Genomic DNA, 11,536 nt, shown 5'->3' with positions numbered 1-11,536 from the left:
TTGATTTCCTGGCAGGACATGCATTTCTGACTGTGCTGGGTCAAATGCATAAAAGATTACTTATCAGAAAAGGCAGCAAAAGAGTTCACCTTTGTTTTCCTTTTTCAGAACCTGATCTCTGGCTATGGATGTATGAAAAAAGGGAGAGCCCATTGCTTTGGGTGTGGCAGTGAGAAGAGAGTCATACTCTGAGCCTGACACTTTAGTACAGTCTGACTCTTCTGTGTCTGGACAGCCCACTCTGCTTACCTATACCCTGTGCACTTCTACCTCCTCCTGCTGATGCATCTCAACAGTGGATCATTCTTCTCTAATGCCTTTGGTTTATTCTTTTTTTTTTTTTTTTTTTTTTTTATTCTTCTTCTTAAGAAGTCCTCACTTGACTGTGTCCTAGGCTCTCCCCACCTTGTACCTTTGCCTCACTGACTAACAGGTGGTCCCATTCCCCACTGATTGCTGTCTTTTTGGTGTAAGAAAATGCCATAGAAGGGAATGAGCTCTGTAGTCAGACAGACCAGCAGCTCTGTTTTATCAGTTTGGATGTGGGACTTTGGAGAAATGATTTAAACTCTCTGAGTCCTAATTTCTCTAACAAAAAAATGGGGAATAGAAATATATTCTTTGCAAATTATGCAAAGCATCTAGTGTAGTGTTCGGTACATGGTTAGTATTACACACATGTCACTTATATTTTTATTTTAAGATCCTTGTGTAGTTGAACATTTCTTTTAATTCATATTAAAAGTAGCTAGATTAAAGCTAAAAACACTAAGGTATGTGTGTGTATGAAAATTGAGGTATTCTAGCTTTGCTGCTTTCTAATTGTGTGATTTGAGGAAAGTCCTTAAACTCTCAGTCTAAATTTTATTATCTAAATTTAGCAGTATCACAGTAAATATTCCAGAGGGTTGTATGAAGATTAACTATGATAATGCATCAAGGTAACCAGCAAATAACCACAGCCAATAAATATTCAACAAATATTAGGGACTGAGTTCAAGCCAGAAGTAATTGTTTCTACTGGTTGGACTGGCCTCCTCCTCTCTCCCAGAGCTCACTGTCTTTTAGGTAAGGTCTTGGGATGGAAGGGGATGTGGAGACCCTTAGGGATTCTCTGGGCCATGCCCCTCATGTAAAAATGTGGAAGCTAAGGCTCAGGGAGCCAGTGGAGCTGGCCCAGGCCACACAGGGAGCTAATGGCCAAACCTACTGGAGTCCTGGCTGTTTCCACAGTTCCCCAGGGTCTGACCTCTCTGCCACCTCTCATTTCTGTGCCTTTTGACCTACAGGAGTGCACAGCAAGGCCTTTGACAAATAAACAGTGGCCCAGAGATTAGCTGCACCTGAAGCTGGTTATGCAGGTTCACTTAGCATTTGAACCAAGGGCGGAAACTCAGCTACACCCTGACTGCAAAGGGATTAACCCATTCTCAGACTCAGTCTGTGAATTATGGCCCACTTAGTAAGTACATAAAGGGAGGGAAGAATTAAATCTCATTAAGTGAAACGTAAACCTGTATAATTTTTTTAATAGGCAAAAGAAAAAGCAACTACAAATAAAACAATTGAAAAGAAACTAAATATATTTGGAGGTGCAGAAAAAATTCCAGATAATCTTTCTTCTGGCTCTCATACATCATAGACAAGAAGGGAGTATGATGGAACACAGTGTTAAGGGTCATTTTCTATGAGAGATCTTGAGGGCCATCTTAGAGTTCTGCTGACCACCATCATGTTTCAAACATCTTTGTAATCTTTTCAAGTCCTCTACTTCAGCCAAACTGAGCTTTTCTCTGTGCCCTAAACAAGCTAACTTTGCTCCTACCACAGGACCTTTGCATTTGCTGTTCTTTCAATATGTATAGAGGTTTTGCTTAGAAGTCACACCTACAGTGAGGTCTTTCTGACCATTCTAGTTAGAGACATCCTCTCTGTTTTCTCATGGAAATTCTCTTTATCTCCCTAACACTTATTGACACCTAAATACTATTCATTTATTTACTAGTTTCTGTGTTTATCATCTTTTGTTGTGCCCCTACCCCGGTATAAGCTCCTTGAGTGGAAGGACTTATCTTGTTTGCTGTTGCAGCACCAATGCCTGGATCAGTGCTGGTGCATCAGAAGCCTGCCATGAGTACCAGCTAAGCACACACAGGAGTACAAGTTTTGTGTAAAGTGAGAGATAGAAGGGTAATAGGAGTGAGTTGTGATGGAGGAGGAGTCAGTATTTACTAGAGCTAAAGACCTCGAGTGACTGGTTAAGGATTTGAACACAATCCTAACAGCAGTGGGACTCTCTAAGAGAGAAAATGAGGTGTCAGAGAATGTAAGTTCATAAGAGAGTTTCAGCTCCAGCTGATCCTGTAAAACAGGGTCCCTACCTGTGTTTAGGGAACATTGAGCATTGATCATAACACTCAGGAGGGAGGTGACCTGATGCACCTGTCACCACCCCCTCCATGCTGATATCCTGGTTCCCTTGGGGCTATAGCACAAATCTGACTTCCCACTTTCCTTTGTCCAAAAGAATGATGAATGAAAATGTAATACTGTATGTGTGATCCTGGCTCAGAGGAGAAAAAACGTACTTGCAAGAACAATTATTCAGTGTTAATTTCCAGATATGTTTAAGGGACCAGCAGCCATGGGAATCGCCTTTCATTTCTCTCAGGTCTCAGGATGTGCCTCCTTCTAAACCAGGAGCTGGACACAGTGGCTGGAGATGTAAGTTTCCAAATCTGTAGTTCATTAAGCTCTTCCCTCAGTACAATATTATTTTTAAAAATCCCTGGTGGGTTTTCTGTGAAGGAAAAGAATCCCCGCATGTGACACATATTGGGTACATGTGCAGAATAAACTGAGATTTTAGCATCCTTTGATAATTACATTTCTTGCAAATCAGCTGTTTTAACACATTTTCTTCTTAATTATTTAGGTTTTGATTATATTTATGCCTAGACACTAGCATAGGTATTATGTTCCAAATGTTAAGTAAGATGTGTTTGTACCATTTTTTGTGAGATGCTGTTTTTCCACATTTCCTAGTAATTTTCCCAATTTTATTTAACTTAATTTAAGTTAAATAAAATTTGGATTTTATTTAACTCTTATTGATGGGAAGGATGTATTAAAGATACTTTTGTCATTCTTAATCTAGGATCCTTGCTTCAGTGGTATTTCATGCTACCATGTAGCAGGGCTTTCTATGTGTATGTTTGTAATGTGTGTATTATATATAGAAATCAGTGATGCCTTTTATTTAACTTAATGGATGAATAACCTTGGATTTCATTCATAGAATTACTCTTGTGATACAGCAGCCATGTGGTCTTGTGGCAACACTTGAACTAACTAAGGCCAGATCAAAGTAAATGAAAGAAAGTGGTACCTGCTTCAGGAGTTTTAATGGTCAGCTGGGAATTTGTTCTCTCGTTACTTCCTAATAAAATGAGATTTCACTGATATGAAATGACAGGAATTGCAGGGTTTGGATCAGCTTACCAGAATTTGCCAAGAGAATCTGTGTCCCCTGGGTTTGAGACCAAAGTACATAATTATTTATTTATTTATTTATTTATTTATTTATTTATTTGGCCCAGGCCTGTGGGAGTACACATGATTTGTCATAAAACAGGCTACTGGCATTCTTAAACTTTGAGTATATATTTGTTTCACTAGAAAGACTGAGGAAGAAGCTATTAGCAAAACTATGTTGATCTTCTTTCAGAAGAGGGGAAATTAAGCCTTAGGGTGAAAAGGAGAAGGTTCAGAGGAATAGCTGATGTGTCTGCGATAATTATGTTTACATGGGTAAGAGGTGTCAAAGTGACATTACTCATGAGGCTGATTTGAACAGAATGTTGCAAATCACTTTCAAGATTTTTTTTGGACTTCCCCATATTTTTGGAAGTTGGAGTCAGGATTACTGGCTTTGGTAATTAATCCTTCCCAGCCTGCATTCTTTGCTACTGAGCATAGCAGTGATTCAGGGGCCCAACCTGCTAAATCAAGATAATGCTTGACCTCTGGAAGCTTCTGCTTCTGCACTTAGCTAGAGATACTAAACCCAGGAGCACAATTGGTAAAATCAACAGAGTTCATATTTGAAGAGCTGTAGAGGAACTTCAAAAACCTATTTTGGGCATTTTTGAGAGTATTGTAAGAATATAATATAAAAAGTTATAAACTCAGTGGACAGAGTTAGTTTTTGAGTTTGAAAACAGACATGGAGCCCTTAAAAAGAGTTTTAATATGTTCAAGGGAACTGTTGATTTCAACATAAGCTTATCACAGATAATCTTTCATGTCTGCTGTGCTTGCCTGTTTATTTGCCTGGCGTTAGTTTCACAAGAACATTATATACATTACTACCACTGCAATGGGTAAGGAAACTCTATTGGTTTGGTTTCACCAGAGCTAAGATTGTTTGAAATTATTTTTTCCAATAAACTATCCTTATCTTTGTTTTACTCTCCAATTAGTTATAATGCCGTTAGACAACCCCAGTCACTCCAGCGAGATTGTGAAAATAAAATGATCACTTTGCTTTTTTTCAAGGAAGAGAAATCAGATCACTTTTCCACTATGAAATCAACTAAGTCCTTTTCAAAATGTCATCCTTCTTTGTTTCTGCTCTCACATTATGGTGCCAGAGGGGAGCCATCAAGTTTTGCAAGACATTGAAGATCAGAGTGGCCCCTTTTGAAAGAGTTAAGGTTGAAGGAGCCACAGTCTCTAGAACGGCCATCAACACTTGGCACAGAGTAGGTACTTAAAAAAAAAATTGAATGATAAATGAAATTAAATCGTGATTTTCTGTTGTTTTAAGAATAATTTTGTTAATCATTCAAATAGCTTACACATGAGATTTTAAGACCAGAGAAGAGAAACATTTTAATCAAGCTTGCCATCACATTTTTCCAACTCCACAAACAACTATGAAAGGCCTGCTATCTCCTTGAATTTCAAGATCTGTCTGAGGTTGAATGAACCAAGAATGGGAGAATCATCTTTTGTTTTAAAAAAAACAGATGACACAGTAGATCCTTTTTGCACACTGTCACCCCACATCTGGCCTCTCATAGCAATCTGAACTTGCTTTTATGGTCGGCCTTGTCACTCTGTCTTACAACTGTTGGATTACTCTGCCCGTTCCAGTAGACTGCACACTCCTTGAGGGCAAGGTTTAAATGTACCACCTGATTTTATATTCCTGGAGTTCACTTAGTCCCTGGAACATACTAGGAACTTGAAAATAGAGGACAGAGTGAATGATTACATGATCAAATTCTGAAAGCTTGTTTGAAGCTATGACATCCTTTCAGTTCTTCTGTATCTGTGGTACACACATGTGTGTGTATATGTATGTGTGTGTGTGTGTGCATGCATGGGTATGTTTCACCTAAGAGGTTATTAACCTCATATAATTATGATTTTTTCTGTGGTTAGCCTCATTTAATTTTACACTAACTCCTACATACAATCTCATATCTCATACCCACCAGATACACCCATCATAATATCTCTACATACCACATATGCTCTCTTATTTTTAGACTTAAAGTCTAAAGCAATAAGAGTAATTTCCAGATTTCTTCCATTCCCAACAGCCAAGCCTTTCTGATGTCAGCTGCTGAATTCTTTGTTGGTGAAGTTGCAGCCTGTGGGCCGTCCTCAGATATTTTGTGTTTTAGGATTCAGCCAGACCAGCAATTTTAAACAGAGACTTGCCCTCATCCTCAAATTCTTTGCTCACTTAAACCAGCTTTGCATGGCAGTCTCATCCTCGGACACTCTCAGAAGCCTAACTTTTGTAGCCTGAAGTGTGTGGGGCTCAGAGAAGGTGGGTGGAACTCATGAATCAGAACAGTCTTCCTTTAAGTCAGCCTTGAGTCTTGACTCATGTTGATGTCAAAAGCCCTCGATTTGGAGGGGAAGAATGTGAGATGAGTGTCCTTCCTTCTGTGTTATAGCACAAAGTGAACTTTAGAGGGAGGATTCCAAGTTGTTTAAGATCTGAAATATTTGCTCCCTGCCTTTCTAGTACACGTGTTTGAGGCTGAGAATCTTATCAGTAGATAAGGGCAGAGAGGCTGCCATCCCACATTCCACAAACTCACTTCCAGATGGCTTAGAGACTAGGGGTGAAAAACTCAAGCTCTTCAATCAAGCCAAACAGCCCACACCTTTATTGCCCCATTTGTTTAGGGCCCTGTCATGGGCCTTCTAACATCTCAGAATCAGCCATGGGGGCAGCTGTTTAATTAACTCCTCAAGGCTGCATTTTGGTAGGGGCAATTCATTTATTATGAAAAACAAATTGAAAGCTCTAAGGGTTTTTTTGTTCCTTTTCTTCTTTAGTAGTTACTGTTATCTGGAGCTTCTGATTTAGTCCAAATAGCAACGTTGATGGTTTTTTAAAAGGTGCTACTTGATCTTTTGTGTTGTTATTTTTTCTTCCTTTCCTTTTTATTTTCTGAAATCAGACTGGCTATCTGCCTTGAACACAGAGATTGCTTTTCCTTGGTACCAGGAAACTGACAATTTCTCAGACTTTTTTATGTGTTTTAGTTGTAACAATACCACATTTGCAGTATTAACTTCTTATAACAGTCATGAGGTTACATGCTTCTCTGTCCCAGGTTAAATTGTGGTTGTGAATAATTCTTAACTAATTTAATTCTATTAATAGTCTGAGAGCTTACTGTAAGACACCTCTATACTAAGCCCTAAGAAACATACTGGAAGAAAAATGAAGACCCCTTGAGAAATTTATAGTCTCGCTTTCTGGGAAAATACATACTCATGTTTTTATTATTTTTTAAATTTTTTATTTGGAGATAATTTTTGATTTAAGAAGATTTTGCAAGGATATTGCAGACTATCTCCATAAACTCCACACCCAGCTTCCTCTAATGCTAACATCTTATATAACCATGATATCAAAACAAATAAGTTGACATTGACACAATAGTATTAGCTAAACTGTAGACTTACAGACTTTACCCAGTTTTTCCACTGGTGGCCCCTTTCTGTTCCAGGATCCAATCAGGATCCCACAGATTGCATTTAGATGTCATGTCTCCTTTGTCTTCTCCAATTTAGGACAGTCTCTTGGTCCCTTCTTGTCTTTTGTAGCCTTGATACATCTAAAGGGTAGTGATCAGATGTTTCGTAGAATGTCCCTCTATAGTTATCCTTCTATTTATTTTTTAAAGATTGTATTCATTTATTTGTCTGAGAGAGAGAAGGAGAACAAGCAGGGAGAACAGGAGGCAGAGGGAGAAGCAGGCTCTATGCTGAGCAGGGACCCCGATGTGGAAATTGATCCCAGGGTCCTGGGATGACCTGACCTGAACTGAAGGCAGACGCTTAATGGACTGAACCACCCAGGCATGCTTATACTCATTCTTTTAGTGCCTATTGAGAATCAGCCTTTCAGAATGTGCCCTTGCAACAATGTGGGTTTAGAATCACATGGACTTAGAGTAAGAGGCAAAGGGGCCCCTCATTTCTAAAATGTAGAAGTGTAGAAATCCAGGCCTTCTGACTTTTACCTTCCTGTCCACTTTGGAATCCCAGAGAAACTTAATTCCTGGGGAAGTCTGACCTCTAGGTATGGTCCAGTGATGCCCGGAGAACTGGTCTCCACGTGTTTCCCTGAGCCCTAGCATGGAGCCTGGTCAATAAGCACTAGTGAATTGAGTTCAGTTTTCCTCCAGAGAATCAAAATGTTGAGAATGGTTCAAGAGCTTCTGCCAGATATGAGCTAAAACTCTATGGAGGGTAAAGAAATGATTAAGTAGAGTAAGGTCAAGGGGTGGGGGAGCCAGATTCCTCATAGCAATCTAAGATACTTATAGCAGAGCCATAGCTGTTGGGCAATAGATCTAAAAGAACTCTCAAAGAGTGGGTAATGTTCCCCTATTCTGTGGCAAATACTTTTCTTTACCCACAGTGCTGAAAGGGAAGACCTATTTGCCCTTGATCTCAGAGTGCTTTCTACTCATCTTAATTCCTGAGACCCAGGGGCACAGAAGGTGGCAGTCATGGATTATCTCATATTCTATCTCAGTTCAGTCTCTCAATTTCACAAACCATTTGCTAAAGTTCAGACAAGACCTTAGCAAAGTAGTAAGATCCTCAAATCTCAGGGTTATTAAAATATGCCAGTGATGGAGCAGTGGATTATGCTATGCCTAGTAATATGGAGATCATGGCCTTGAGCAGATACATCAGCCCAGTGAACCCTGCTGTCATCCCCATCTGACCATGGTTCTGTTGGCCCTTGGTATGTTCTTTGCCCCCTGGTTCTTCATTTATGAGGTTACCTCCACCAAGAACACTCAGGGTATCTGTGAAGAGCTCCTCATCTCCTTGGTGGCCTCGCTCCTCGTGGGCTTTGGAGTCCTCTTTCTGCTGCTTTGAGTTGACATGTACTGATAATAGCTCCAAAGAGTTCCAACCAGGTGGCTTCACTGAATTCCTGCTTTTTTAAGCTTTTATTTATTTATTTATTTATTTATTTATTTTTACTATTACTGAAAGTGTCCCACCTGCTGCTCACAATTAAGGCAGATGTTTGACTGTCCCAAAGAATAATAATAATTATTGTGTCACATAGTGCAATCATTAATCTAGAATCTTTGGGGAATGTACAACTCTGAATCATAGAGTATTCTAGAAAACAAGCTCAAGCTTCATTATTAGTAATCAGAAATTAACACTTGGTTCTCAATATTTCTGTAGTCCTGTTGGGGATAGGAGGGCTTTCCCCTGTCATCCTCTGTTGGCAGCATCCCAGTGTGTGCTAGGTGAGTGGATTTGTCTTATGCTTTGGAACGAACACAAAGTAAACAGGGAAATGACCTGGGAATTAAGAGTACTGGGTACTAGTGCTAGCTGTCTCATAAGTGATTTTGCAACTTGGGAAAAATGGCTGTGCGTCTGGGTTGCAGAGTTGCTCCTAGCCATACTGTTACAGAGTTCAACTTGATTGGTAGTTTTTGAACTAGATAGTAAAAAGGACATATAGAGGTGGCCCTGGTGGGGATAAGGTTATTGAAGATGATCAATCAAATCTTTTGTTGCAAAACATTAAAAAGTTGTGTTTTTTTACATTTAATTTTTTTTAAGTTTGGAATAATTATCCAAGTAATCCACTGCATGGAATTTAAAAGGGAGGATTCTGACGTTAGTCAAATCTGGTTTTACATACCGGCCACTTATTAGCTGTGTTCTGAGGGCAATATGGTTAACTTTCTGAGCCTTAGTTTCTTCATCGTTAATGAAAAAATAATCCAGGGCTGTAACCCAGCCCCCCCCCAAAATTGGTGAGGATTAAGTGAGTTATGGAATGAAATACGCATTGCACAGCACATGGTACATTGTGAGGGTGCTATTGATTATGAAGGCTCTTCTGCTTGTAAGTGTTCTGAGATTCTGAGAGTCTGACCTTGTGGTTCTACTGGAGTGTTACCACTGCAGTCACCATCTTCTGTAAACTTACAATTTCTAAACCTGAGCTATCAGACGCTTGCAGGACAGGGTGTCAGCCCAAGTGGGAGAAGGTCCACAAAGGTGATCCCTTCAAGGCCATCATAGCTTGAGAATTTGTTAGAAGGTGATGGAACTTTCCTCTAGCTCTTAGATAGGGTGGGAGACCTTCTGTTCTTGGTCTCTTCCTTCTTTCCTTACCCCAACTGTGCAGGGCTATTCTGGGTCTGTGTATTTTAGGAGGCATAATGAGGTGCTTCTCATCATACCTTGCCATTTTCAGGCAGCTTTTACTAGCCGCCTGGACACGGGGACAACATAGCAATTTAAGAGCTATAGTGGACTAGGCTGGAAATAGAGAGGCCCGCGCTGCAGCAGCAAGAGATGGGGCTGGGGAATTTCTGTTCGCCCCTTCATAAAAGAGGAATGCTGAAATGGCTTCCAGTCACACACAGAAATATTTTGAGGATGAGAAACCAAACCTCCTCATGCTCATACTTCAGTATGCCTAGAGAATACAAAAGAATAGGTGATCTCTTGAAGCACCAAAGAGCCAAATTCAGTAGATCTGGAGTAGAAAAACGGAATTTCTTCATTTGCTAGAGTGTAAGAGCTGTCCAAGTTACCTGATGATTCATTTTGAGCTCAGTTTCTACTTACATGGGAATAAATTTGAAGAAAGTAAATCTGTCAGTCACATCAGCCTCCAAGGCAAGTGCTACCCATATAAATGCCTTCGAATTCTGAATGACCAATCATCCCTTCTTTTCCAATAGCATGAAACACTCTAGAATTACAAAGTGAGTCTTCCTACCCATGATTTTCCAAAGCCTGGGCATTTTCCTTTTTTTTTTTGTTTTTTTGTTTTGGTTTTTGTTTTATTTATTTTTATTTTGTTTTGTTTTGTTTTGGGTTATTATTATTATTATTATATTACTCTGAAGCTATGTAAGGACTCCATTGTGCAAGTATTCCTGGACCTCCAGTCTTGCATCCCCAAATTGCATATTCTCTGACACCATACTGGAGAATTTTTGTAAAAATATATATGCAGATTGATATCTCAATCCAAGAACCTCACATGTCCTATTCTCTTATGACCAAGGGAGGGGTGGGTGTTGGGGGGAAGGAAAAAAAAATGCAGCAGCACACATTAACATTAACATCAAGTTTTCAAAAGAAAAATGTTGTTCCCTGCTTCAAACCCAGGATAAAGGAAATGCTTGTCTCCAGGAGCTGACACTTTCCTGGTCATATTTCAGATACAATTAGCCCCCATTGATGGCAGTGGTTGATCTATCAAATGAACAGCTAATCTTATCTGTGGTTCACAAATGGCTCAGATGGTAGCTTGTGACTTTGATTACTGGAAGACTGGACCCCATCAGACGGCTTTGCTCCAAACAGTGGTCCTTTCAGCCTTCTGCTCATGGAGATCAAAGCACTCTCCCCTCTCCCTATCTGCAGGGAAGCTCATTAGAGGGAGGCTGTCAGGGTTATAATCACGCAACAGTTTTACTTCTGGGTTATAACGCTTTCCCCTTCTTATCAGCCTGTGAGGTCCAGAGTGAGAAGGATAAAGGAGGTACCGATGACATCTGATACATTTAATAGGCTCACTGGTGACTGCCTGGCCCCCAGCTCTCTGCCACTGCTGCCTCACTGACTATTGACGAACTTCCCTCCCCCGCCAGACCTGTAAGGATTATTCTTTATTCCTGGGGACAAGAGATGGGGGAGGGACCGTATTCATTGTCTCCTAAGACTTGCTTTACTATAAGAACAGAATCAAATAAAATAGGAGTTTCTAAGCCCAAAGATCTGCCTTTAAACTTTATCTCTTTCATACAGTAGCTGCGTGAACTTGGATGTTTTGCTGTGATCTTCAGTCTTTCCTGCAAAATATGAAAATTAATACTTTTTATCATTGGAACTAATATGCAGATCTCAGGTGTCCTTCTCCCAGAAGCCTTATTATAACCTGCGTTTCCCTGCCCCCTTTCCCCCTTCACCCTGTGGAGTTATAGCACCTCCCTACTAT

General features: G+C 40.0%; 1 pseudogene; it reads left to right on the top strand.

The window, feature by feature from the left end:
- Nucleotides 1-8,206: 8,206 nt before the first annotated feature.
- On the top strand, nucleotides 8,207-8,442 carry LOC122915812 (annotated as a pseudogene).
- Nucleotides 8,443-11,536: the final 3,094 nt, after the last annotated feature.

Source organism: Neovison vison, chromosome 8 (genome assembly GCF_020171115.1).
Source record: "Neovison vison isolate M4711 chromosome 8, ASM_NN_V1, whole genome shotgun sequence".
Lineage (NCBI taxonomy): Eukaryota > Metazoa > Chordata > Mammalia > Carnivora > Mustelidae > Neogale > Neogale vison.
This window is presented reverse-complemented; position numbering and strand designations above follow the sequence as displayed.